This window comes from Megalopta genalis, chromosome 1 (genome assembly GCF_051020955.1).
Source record: "Megalopta genalis isolate 19385.01 chromosome 1, iyMegGena1_principal, whole genome shotgun sequence".
Classification (NCBI taxonomy): Eukaryota; Metazoa; Arthropoda; class Insecta; order Hymenoptera; family Halictidae; genus Megalopta; species Megalopta genalis.
Window position 1 is genome coordinate 37664124 of NC_135013.1, and position 12875 is coordinate 37676998.

The window sequence follows — 12875 nt, forward strand, 5'->3', positions numbered from 1 at the left end:
CACATACACGCCAGGGTCCCCACCCTTCGGGTTGCTGCTGCGTCACACGAGGCATTGCAACCCCTTGTCTATATAGCCTTACACACGATCGTCTACAGGGTGTCCGCGGAAATTCCGACCGCGCTTTCCGTACCATGGTCTGCGAATCTCTTAGGCCAAATCATAGAAACGTATACTTTTTGTGAGCTGGACTGTTCGTTGAATATTAGATTGTGTTCTAGGGAAGATTTCGTCTCAATTTGGTGGACTGTTGAGGCTTTAAAGATGCTTTGGGGATATTTCTTTGGAAATTAGTGGAGTTTTGGGAGGTAAGATGTGAGGTAACTGAAACATATACTTTTTCTGGTCTGGGATGTTTGTTGGAAATTATGCACTATTCTAGAGAAGGTTTGGTCACAGTTTTGTAGAATATTGATGTTTCGAAGAAGCACCAGAGGTGATTGGTTCATATTTAAGATCGATGATTCAGATTGTCTTTCTAGGGTTGGTGTATAGGACTTGTCTTTTCGACGATATTAATTTTATTTTTAAAAAATTAATGGAATATTGGAAGGCTAGATACGAAGTAGCAAAAATATATCCTTTTTTTAGTTTGAGATGTTTCTTGAAATTCGAGTATTGCTCTAAAGAGGAGTTGGTTCTAATTTCGTAAAATATTAGATTTTTAAAGAAGTATTTTGAACAGCAAGTTCATTTTATTACCAATAGGTGAATTGATCTTGCTGGGACATCCTTAGGAACTGGCTTGTCTAAAATGATTACATTATTCCTCGAAACTGAATGGAATATTGGAAGGTCATGTATGAAATATCAAAAATGTATCCTTTCTTTCATTCCACGAATGCATTGAAACTTGGTTATTGTTTTAAGATTGATTTTTGTTTTGTAGAATATTTCATCTCCAAAGTAGCATTTCAAAAATCCATGGAAGTCGAAGAACATGGGGCGAATGCTCACAGGAGCGAGCTAAAAGCCTAATCGTTTTGCAACGAAGACTTGGTCAATCGATCGCAACCTATTTTCGATCACGGATACGGCTGATCAATAATTAATAATTAATGTCGGAGCGTCGGATCGGAAGGGACGTTTCCAGAACGGTTCTCAGAGCACCTCCGTTGCGAAACATCCGGTATATTACAATATCAGAGGCAATAGACACCAGCGATGCCTGATAACGAAATTTTCTCTCGTTATTCTTTCCACTCGTAGCTCGTTGGACTTTAAACTCTCTCGCCAGGTTATCTCCTTCCAGATTGCATTGATTCCATCGTTGCTAGTGCGTTGATACCGTGTATCTAGGAAAAAATGGGCATTCGGAGAAATCCCCCGACGAGACCACGGTAAAAGTGGGGTTTCGTTGCAGTGAGAAAACGTATGTGGACACGGATCGTGGCGGAACGGAATAAAAATCGTCTAATGGGTCATTTACGATGCACGCGCGTTAGTTACGTCACTATTCTAATCAGAAGCCTTTCTAGGACAGAGAAAATCGCGTGAGCCGTCGCTTGTTTCGAAAGACCATCGTTTTGTGCTGATTTCAGTGTACCACAAAACAAATTTTGTTAAATCTTCACGAAATCTAATTTTTCTTTAGCGTTTGCTAATTACGAATCTTATTCGAGCTACATTGAATAAAAATTCATCCTTTGGCATTCACCAAACGAGGATTTCATTTAATGTGCAATGAATAAAATTATATTTAATCTACACCGAAGAATAAATTATGTCTCAATGTGAACCAAGAAGAAACTCTTGCTTAATGTGAACAAAAAAAAGGTTCCCCGATGTGAATCAAAAGAAAATTGTTCCCTAATGTGCATATAAAGGAAATATTGTTAATGTGAACTAAAAGAAAAATTGTTCTTTAATATGAACCTAAAAAAGATTGTTTCTTAATGTAAACCAAGAAGAATTGTTCCTTAATGTGAACGAAAGAGGAATTGTTCCCCAATGTGAACCAAAAAAAAATTGTTCCCTAATGTGAATAAAAAAAATTGTTCTTTAACTTGAACCACACACACAAAAAAAATTGTTTCTTAATGCGAATAAATAAAATATTGTTCTTTAATGTGAACCTAAAAAAGATTGTTTCTTAATGTGAACGAAAAAGGAATTGTTCCCCAATATGAACAAAAAAAAAAATGTTCCTTAATGCGAATATAAAGGAAATATTGTTAATATGAACTAAAAAAAAAATTCTTCTTTAATATGAACCTAAAAAAGATTGTTTCTTAATGTAAACCAAGAAGAATTGTTCTTTAATGTGAACGAAAGAGGAATTGTTCCCCAATGTGAACCATAAAAAAATTGTTCCCTAATGTGAATAAAAAAAAATTGTTCTTTAACTTGAACCAAAAAAAATTGTTTCTTAATGCGAATAAATAAAATATTGTTCTTTAATGTGAACCTAAAAAAGATTGTTTCTTAATGTGAACGAAAAAGGAATTGTTCCTCAATGTGAACCAAAAAAAAAATGTTCCTTAATGCGAATATAAAGGAAATATTGTTAATGTGAACTAAAAGAAAAATTGTTCTTTAATATGAACCTAAAAAAGATTGTTTCTTAATGTAAACCAAGAAGAATTGTTCCTTAATGTGAACGAAAGAGGAATTGTTCCCCAATGTGAACCAAAAAAAAATTGTTCCCTAATGTGAATAAAAAAAAATTGTTCTTTAACTTGAACCAAAAAAATTGTTTCTTAATGCGAATAAATAAAATATTGTTCTTTAACGTGAACTTAAAAAAGATTGTTTCTTAATGTGAACGAAAAAGGAATTGTTCCCCAATGTAAACAAAAAAAAAAAATTTTCCTTAATGCGAATATAAAGGAAATATTGTTAATGTGAACTAAAAGAAAAATTGTTCTTTAATATGAACCTAAAAAAGATTGTTTCTTAATGTAAACCAAGAAGAATTGTTCTTTAATGTGAACGAAAGAGGAATTGTTCCCCAATGTGAACAAAAAAAAAATTGTTCCCTAATGTGAATAAAAAAAATTGTTCTTTAACTTGAACCACACACACAAAAAAAATTGTTTCTTAATGCGAATAAATAAAATATTGTTCTTTAATGTGAACCTAAAAAAGATTGTTTCTTAATGTGAACGAAAAAGGAATTGTTCCCCAATGTGAACCAAAAAAAAAATGTTCCTTAATGCGAATATAAAGGAAATATTGTTAATATGAACTAAAAAAAAAATTGTTCTTTAATATGAACCTAAAAAAGATTGTTTCTTAATGTAAACCAAGAAGAATTGTTCTTTAATGTGAACGAAAGAGGAATTGTTCCCCAATGTGAACCATAAAAAAATTGTTCCCTAATGTGAATAAAAAAAAATTGTTCTTTAACTTGAACCAAAAAAAATTGTTTCTTAATGCGAATAAATAAAATATTGTTCTTTAATGTGAACCTAAAAAAGATTGTTTCTTAATGTGAACGAAAAAGGAATTGTTCCCCAATGTGAACCAAAAAAAATTGTTCTTTAACTTGAATAAAAAAAAATTGTTTCTTAATGCGAATAAAGAAAATATTGTTCTTTAATGTGAAGCAAATGAAATTGTTCTTTAATATGAACCTAAAAAAGATTGTTTCTTAATGTGAACCACAAGAAGAATTGTTCTTTAATGTGCAAGAAAACGGAAAATTGTTCCTTAGTCTGCACCTAAGGAAAATTGTTTTTCAATGTGCATTGAATAACAAATTATATTTCAGCGTTCTCTAAATAAGAACCTTATTTGATGGTACACCAACTAAAAATTCATCTCCAACGTTCGCCAAATAGGCACCCTCATCTGGAGATCACTTGTAAAAATGATGATAATCTGATGCAGCAGAATAGAGATGGACAGAACTCAATGAAGTCGATTGTGCTATTCCCAGCTTGGTAAAGTCATCAATGAAGTAAAAGAGTTTGTATGTAGACAATCTTGTATATTAACTCCTAGCTCTTACGTTTCAAAATCGTAGCATAATACTTTCGTTTTGCATAAAAATCTTCCAGCTAATCACTCTGATTTCTCAGATATTTATTTCTATCGTTAACAGTTCGAATACGTTGCATACGTAATGCAGCTGAGGTTTACAGGAATGTATTATTTCAAATCAAGTTATTTAATTCAGGAGGGGACATTTTTCGATTCAAACGATGTCTGGACGATAACAATTGAGCTCTGACCGTTACCAGCAATACGAATATGATCACCAATGATTGTAGAAAGTTTGGGAAGGGTGAGAAAAAATTGTGGAATGAAACGTGGATATTAATTTCTGTGCCAACATTCACTGCGCACTGTATAAAACGATTTGTTTTATTGATAACGCGTTAAATGATTAATAACAACTCCCCAAATTCCCACGATATCAAAACATTTAATTAGTTATATCGATACCTGTTTAATTCCCTATAATATTTAATTTGATTTAACTCTCTATAATATTTAATTTCCTATTAATTCAATTGGCTATAATATGTAATTTTGTATTGGCTTAAATCTTTTGCATTTAAAAAATCCTAGGAACATTCATTTCATTCGAATATATATATAAGAATAAAAACGAATCTCGAAACCTAGTTGAAAATCGGTGTCACTGTCGAAACCAAGTCAAAGCTAGCGTTGAATCGGGGCGTTATCCTAACTTGCAATCTTTCTATTGTTACAACGAATGATGTCTTCTGCAGCTTCTCGTCTATTTTACCTGTGAAAAAAACGACGATTATAGCAGAACGGTTTATTATATTTCGACGATTATAGTCGATATCTCGCCACATGCGTTTTATACTTTGGAAAGCTCTTTGCATAATCGGCCTAGGCAAATAAAAGATTCTGGGCTGTAGCAGAACAAACTACCAGCGGAGAAAGCGTGCAAATACGTGGGAAACGACTGCGACAAATCCTTCGGGCGCTATCACGCAGTAGATAACGATGCTAGTAGACACGCAGTTGCTGAAAAATATTTAACCGTCTATAATCGCAGTCTGCGGAAAGAGAACCTTCCAACTTCACGGTTGTTGACTTATTATCATCGTTGACTTATCACTATCGTCATTTCACTTATCATCATCGTTGACTTATCATTGAAACCGCGATCATTGTACGGCTAGCAATTGGCCAAATATTTACGGAGTTACGTGTTTCTGCTAGCCGTTGAACAGTCGTCGAACGAACCATTAACCACTCCAGGTTGTCGCAAAGCAGCACGTTCCACGTAGCGCTGCTAATTACATAATTATCATTATCTAATCTCGAGCGTTTATTTACCAGGAGCGTAAGAAAACGCCGGTTGCGTAACCCTGAACGGGGTTTCCCGGAACGATTAACAATTTCATGCGGTCTCCACTTTTCTCGAGGAACACTTGCGTGCTCGTTCTGCGAATTGTGCTCGCCGAAAACCGCGAGGCCGAGTCCCCCACCGATCGAAAAAGCGAGCGTTATTTTTCGTTGCATTTTCGTGGCACTTTGGCCGATAGATTAGCGGGATCGATAAGAGCAGCGTCGAGCGGGAATAATGTTGCTCCGATCGATTTAGACCTGTTTGCAATCGCGGTGACGTCGCACAATCGAGAAATTCAGTGACATTCTGTTATAACTTCTGAACCATCAGAGATATTGCAATGAAATTTTCGCCAAAAATATTTAAACAATAGTTATATTCAACTATAGATAACTAAATATTTTTTGCATCTGTTAAACAATCATTTTTAATTAATTTTCATTGACATTGTGAAAAAAATTGCAATAAAGTACGCGTCCCAGAAAAAGATCTCTATATGCATTGTATGTAGTTGGTAAATTTCAACAGTTCGAACTTTTGATAAACTGCAGAGTATGTTAATTAATCTTACCATTTTGGTATTGTTTCAATAGATCTGCAGCTTCAGGACTTAATTAATTCGAAACATAGAATCTGTTTCTCTAGCATTTTTGAATAACGTTTCTTTTCTAGAGCTATAAACGTATAAACATATATAGTAATTTGAACGATGATAATGGGTCATATGTCCTTAATTGTTTTATTAGTAGCTAAAAGAGGTGTTGCAGATACCAGCGTGACGCGGTGCTAATCCCCGTCGCGGCATAAGGCACCGACTTTTATAGCCAATACGTCTGCGAATTTTAGCAGGTTACTAGTTTGTTTCGTTTACTTATATATTTCATGTTGTATCAAATAATTTAAAATTTTAAATATCTGTCGATTTACAGATAAAGAAACGTTCTGTAATACCGATTGGAATACTGAGACATTATCTTCGATAGCTGTAACCTCAAAGTAACATAACGCTGATGTCTTTAAACCGCAATAATTTGCAATCTGGTTCGTCTTGGTATATAACATTTACAGAGTTATGTAGAGGAAAGTATCCTGAAAATATACCATTTGTCCAAAACTGTGACTCCCTGGGCGTCGAAAAGATATTCCTTGTCAAACGTAAAGAATTTTTACATTTTTTGTATTCTTTGGAACATTATATTTTTCATATATAGGACACGATAATCTTAATTTAAGCTACTGTTTCTTAACGGGAAATATCGTCTCCTAATGTAAAAGAAAAGCAAAGGAAAAAATTAATTAGGTTCATCAGGACATTGCGAGGAAGCATATTTTTTGGCGTCAAATGTAATATTCAATATGTTCAGCGTTAAATTGTCGTATCTACTACAATTTATAATCATTTTTATTAATACTTTCATTTTCGAGGGTAGTGGACATTTAAGAAGCAATAAAAATTGACTGGACATCAATATAAGAAAATTAGGTTTTTGGCAAAAAGTCACTAAAATCTTCGATCCTGCCCACACTGTGCTCCGCGAAAACGTACTCGAGGCGATCTTTATTTCGGCAATGAAAGATTTCGAATCACAATTTGATTCTTCTATCAGAATTTACGAATGAAAGGAAATAAAAATGTACGGGAAATAACATTCGACATCGTGTTCTATTAGGACAATTATTGAAGCGTTAGTCGACGTAGCTGTGATGATAATCATATTTCAAGGCGTTAATAAATATTAATAGTATTATTATTACTAGACGGCGGATCTTTGTGGAAAATAACAATTGTATTAATTGACTGCAACACACACAGATTTATTTCTTTTCTGAATAACTTTAATAAGTTCACACCAATATTTTTCAAATTGCCTAATATTTTTGCTATTTCGCATTTGATCTACTGATTTTTAAAATAAATGCATAAAATCCGCGGTCTGATTATTAAGAAATTTCCGAATAAAAAAAAATAAAAATCTTTTATATCGATTAGTACACTTTATTTGTGCAATTTTTGCAACTTTTGCTGATATAGACTAAATAATTCGCAGATGATTAATAAACCACGGAATAAACAATTCTAAAAATACTTTGCATCAACTGGACAACTTTATTTTCGCAAATTTTACTAAAACAGTCTCAACTATCCGCAAATGGTTAAATAAATAAACATCTGAACGAGTGCGAAAACATGGCGGACTTTTAAAAGAATATTGAACCATTGCAGATTATTAATAAATCCCAGAATAAACAATCCTAAAAATATTTTACAACAACTGGACGACTTTATTTTCGCAATTTTTTTAGCTAAAATGTCCCATTAACTGTTCGCAACAGCGTGGCTCGCATTCCGTTCGTACGGCGGACGCGGCTCTGGCCTCGAGATCGTCGAAAAAGGCGCGTTATCGTATCGGGAACCGGTTTTCGGCCTCGAAAATCGCTCGTGGCTAGGATGGGTCTCTTCGCCGAAGGTTCTATGGGTTCCCAGAGCGGGTCCAGCACCGGCGAGAACGATTTTGCGGGGAGAGGCCGGCCGCGGCCGTGCGGTTTCCGGCGAATGCGTCACCGGGGCCTGGTTTAAAGGTTAAAATTATGCAACGGAAACAGAAGCGTTAGCAGGTGCATTCGAAATCGCGGACGAAATTATCGCGGTTAAACTTAGATTTCGAAGGCATCGATTTTCTATCGGGGACGCGGAAACTACGTCACGTTTCTCTGCACATTAACGGCGCGGCGCGGAGCGGAGCAGAGCGGAGCAGAGCGGCGCGTCTGGAGACGCTGGCTTTTCTCTTTGTGCGGACGCGTTCCCGTTTACACGCCGCTGCCGTGATCGGCCGACGGAAATTCTATGAAACACGGCCGAATCACCGTTGCTCCCGGCAAGAAATTGTTTTAAACGGCACCGGTATTTCGAGCACGCGATAACGATGATTTATCGCGCGCCGCTTTCGCGATTACATTCAAATTAAACATCAAGCCTTTGCACTCGAAGCCGTTTTAATTCGACATCCGAGATGATTTCTTCTGGCCTATACAGTATTTCATATTTTATATGATTTATCGCAGTCTATCGATAGCCTTTTCAACGACTGAGAACTGTGCCCAAGACGAGCTCGATCATTTTCTTTCAATCGCGTCGTAACGACTTCGTCTAAATAATTCAGCGAGACTATCGTGAGGCTTTCGAAGAATTCTTCAACCGTCCGTCTTCGATTTTCATATGTATTATTAGGAGACTGCCGGTGAAACTGCTTTTAAACATGAAGTTTTGTCGCAAACGAGTTTCATCATTCTTCTCGAATTTCACTCGTCCCTTTGTAACACCTAATTAAACATAATCGCTGTGGTTAATCTTTACGTTGTAATTTCGGTCGTGTCGGCGCATTTATTTGGATCATCTGGTAGAACCGTGGAACCAGTCGAACGGAAAAATTGCACCGTGCTCGCGAATAATGTGAGTCAAAGTCAGCAACAAACTGGAAACCGTTCGAAGTGACTCACCGTTACGAGGTATTATTGTCGGTGTCTCGTGTCGCCGATAATTTCCATCGAAGTTCACGATGAAAAGAAACGGAGTGTCGGATGGTAGCCTTGCAGCGATTCGATCGAAACTGGAACACGTAGGCAACGACACGCGATTATATGTATTATTTAGCGTCGATGTAACTGAAACACAATATTTCGCCCGAGAGGCACAGAAATATCTAGTTTCAACGACCTCCGTCCTTTTCTGTGCTCGAGGATCGATTTGCTTTCTCGACTTCGTGTCCCGGAGTTACACAATTTCGTCGTCGGAATCTAGATTCATTGAGAAGTTTCGTAATCGCGTTAGCTTGTTTAGAGGGGGGAAAAAAGGAAAAGAACGAGACGTCGCACAGTGGGCCGGATCGAAGATTTTAGTGACCTTTTGACAGAAACCTAATTTTCTCATATTGATGTCCAGTCAATTTGTAGATACTTTACAAATAGTTTGTAACATTATATTTAAACAATTTTTTTTCACAAAAAAATGTCAATGAAAGTTAAATAAAAATTATTGTTTAACAAATGCAAAAAATATCTAATTGTCTATAGTGGAAAATGACTATTTTTTAAAATATTTTTGGTGAAAATTTCATTGCAATATCTTTGATAATTACAACAAATTTTCACTGTACGTCGCAGAGTGGTATATAAAAGCCTGAAATCATGGCCAAAATCCTAAGTTGTTGTTGAGGGGTTTCTGACTAATGGATTGGTTAGTTTAATGATGGGTCCGTGTGGTGGGAGAAACGGCATGACCCATACTTTTATACCTGAATGGTAATTGCACTTCGAATTTCGAGTTTGTTGGTCAGTCGTTACTCGTTAGCCGGACCGGCAGTGAGTACTGGCAGTGGCAGTGGCAGTGGCAGTGGCAGTGGATACGAATTAAATTATTATAATATATATTAATGTATATTAATATATATTAATATATATTATTATAATTAACACGTTCCGTGCCGAGCTTTTTTTACTCGAATCTTCACACTTTGATATTTTACTAAAACTTGATGTATTACGTGCAATTATTAATTCTCGTACACATAACAACGTAACAAAAACTTATCAACGCCCATTCTTGCGGTGGAAATTGATTCTGCGGTTCTAAATTTCTTGTAAACAATTTGTTCAGTTCACTAAGTAAACATGCAAGCGTGTACCATGGATGGTACACGTGGCACGGAACGTGTTAAAGCGTCTATCTTTTTGTGGAAATGTTCTTTTTCAATCGTGTAAAGTGGATATTGTTCCTGGTGATAAGTACAACATTTTGTACCGCTAACATCTCACGAATTGTTAACTATTACATTAGAAAATCGATAAATTGTAGATTCAAATTATAGGAGCAAATGGAATGCATTTATTGTAAAGTTATATGTAGTCGAAACTTTTGCGGCCTATGAGGGCCTGCTTTCAAATTTACAGGAGCCATAGTTTATAGTTTCATCCAGCTGCACTTGAAAAATTGGCTGCATCATGTTGCACTTTTTTCAATTACAACCACTTTTGTGAGTCAACGTACGGGAAACCGTCTCGTGAGAGTATCTGAGACAGAATAACTTTCTAAAAATCGTGCATTGTTTTTAGATGTTAGAAAAAACACTTTATTAGACAATGTCGAAAATTATTTTGAAAAAAAATGAAATTTGTTAGATTGAAAAAAATGTTTCAATTTTTGGTTTTCTATTTTTAGGATCTCGTGACAGTCGATACTGTCTAACTAGGAAAGAAGTGTTCCTTGTTATTAAAGAAAACTCGAATAGTGGCAATAATTCAATAATAGAAATGATATGAAAAAATTATTTTCTGCCTTGAGATGCAAAATGGCTGGCAGAATCGGTAGTTCTTCGAGTGCCCTCCGCCTGCGTTAGCAATAAAATCAGAAATTTAAGCGGTCGTCCTTCTTCCAACACAATTCTATGTTATATTACAAGTCACTTCAAGCGGCCACGAGATTGATTATGAAAAATTCAAAATATACACTTTTAATACGGCAAGAATGCGTAACAAAATTTCTTCTTCAACCTTACAGCTCCGCGTGCACAACGACCCATCCGCCATATTTGATTCGCCATTTCGTTTTTGGAATTTTGAAATGCAGATTCGTAATCAGGATTCCCGGAGATATGTGTACACCAATTTTTGTTAAAATTAAATCATTTTTTCAACACCCGTCCGCCATATTTTTTATATTATTTCCGACCACGAAAACCATTACATACAAATTTTCAAATAAATCTGTCACTATTTCTTATTTTGACCATGATTTCAAGCTTTTATACCTCTGTGCGTCGGTACGGCCCACGCGGCGAGCATAGGTGGACGTCGATCGCCACGATTCTAAATTATTGTTCAAAATCATTTTACTTTGAACGAGTATTCGAATCAGACGTTCGTTATTCTAGTTTTATATGTTCGATTGGTATTTTCTTATCTATTTATATTGTGCAATAGGGGTCTATAGTTCGTCCAATAAATAAATAAAAATGCCCATTTCTTCCCTGTTTTTAAGATCAATTTTGTATACGTTTTATCACACCAGCTGCAGTTTCTTTCGGCAAGTTCTAGAATTATTCTATTAAGTGCGAAATTTTTTATGAACATGTTTCGCAAGCGTTTTAATCTAAATCGTAGGAGAAGTATTTTCGTTTTAAAACGTAAAATTGCCATTTCCTTATGACGTGTACACGCGTCGTTCATACAGAATGAAATTAAGAGGTTAATTTTCACTAAATAAGGGTTTCATTTAATGTGCAGCAAAACAAATTTTTCTTTAACGTGCACCAAATGAAAAATTATCTTCAAAGCTCACTAAATAAGAATTTCATTTGATGTGCATTAAATAGAAAATCATGTTCAATGTTCAACAAATAAGAATTTTATTTGAATGTACACCAAATAAGGATTCTATTTTAATGTGCACTAAATAAAAATTTTATTTGAATGTACATCGATTACAAATTTTATTAAATGTGCACCAAAATAAATTTGTCCGGAATGTGTACTAAATAAAAATTTGTCCGGAATATGTACTACATAAAAATTGTACTCAATCTGCATCAAACAAAACTGAGTCTCTAATGTAGAGCAAACAAAAATGCCCCTTTAACGTGCATCGCATATAAATTTGATTGAACGTGCACCGTAACAATTTTCCCTTCTATGTTCGCTAAACGAAGATTTCGTTCGAGGTGAATAATATAAAAATTCATCTATAACATTCATTACATGATTCTTCTATTCTACGAGCACGAAATAATTTATCTTTAACGTCCACCGAAAAAAAACAACAAATAATTTCCCAAAGAAATAAAAACGTTGAAAAGCTTGTACAAATAAAGAGAGGGAGGGTTCCTCCGTGGTTTTGTTATTGAAACATTAAAAATGAATGTCGTTCGACAGATACAGCAAACACAGGAAGCGTCCCAGTTCCCAATCCCATTTTGAGTGTTGTCTCTTTGACCCTTTGTTCGAGCCGCATGGGGTGCAGATGCATTCCAGGTTGAATTTTCGTTGTTTACACAGGGGGCCATTCGGCAAGGGGGGTCGTTCGAGCAACACGCCATCTTTGTACCCGTTGTTGAAACGGATCCATACACAGAGGATCCTGTAACCGACAGCATACGCGAAACCGTCCAAAAACCGAGAGAGAGAGAGAGAGAGAGAGAGAGCTCCGTTTCCGAGGCAACAAAATGTTTCCGTACGAAGCTTTTCCCGGCGAGCAACATTTTTCCGCGTAGAGATACGTTCCCCGGGCGTAAACAACGCTGAAAAGCCGTCGAGCACCTGCGAATAAGTGTGACTAACACTACCGTGACTGTTAGTCATTATATTTTCCGATAATAAGCCGCGATGACGGTGCCGTATCATCCAGTTTACATAATCCCTGCCGGCAAGCGTGATCATTCACCGACACAATCAGCTCGAATGCTACAAAATGTCATTTTCATTCGATATCGAAATTAGCAACTGAAATGATATACACGTGGCATAATCGTTGCAATGGCGTCAGCGGTCTCTGCTTCGTGACTAATTTTTCTTGGTATCTGCGCGAGACATTTAAACGGATCGAATTGCATAA

General features: G+C 35.8%; 1 protein-coding gene and 1 long non-coding RNA gene across 6 annotated transcripts in view; one reads left to right on the plus strand and one right to left on the minus strand.

The window, feature by feature from the left end:
* LOC117218712 (uncharacterized) overlaps positions 1-12875 on the plus strand; it is a 151947-nt gene that overhangs the window by 14484 nt on the left and 124588 nt on the right. The window lies entirely within an intron of this gene.
* Positions 2771-3486, minus strand: LOC143261075 (uncharacterized). The gene is made up of 3 exons (XR_013035304.1): positions 3411-3486; positions 3079-3217; positions 2771-2878 (listed from the first exon to the last, which is right to left on the minus strand). It is a non-coding gene; the product is annotated as an uncharacterized LOC143261075 (long non-coding RNA).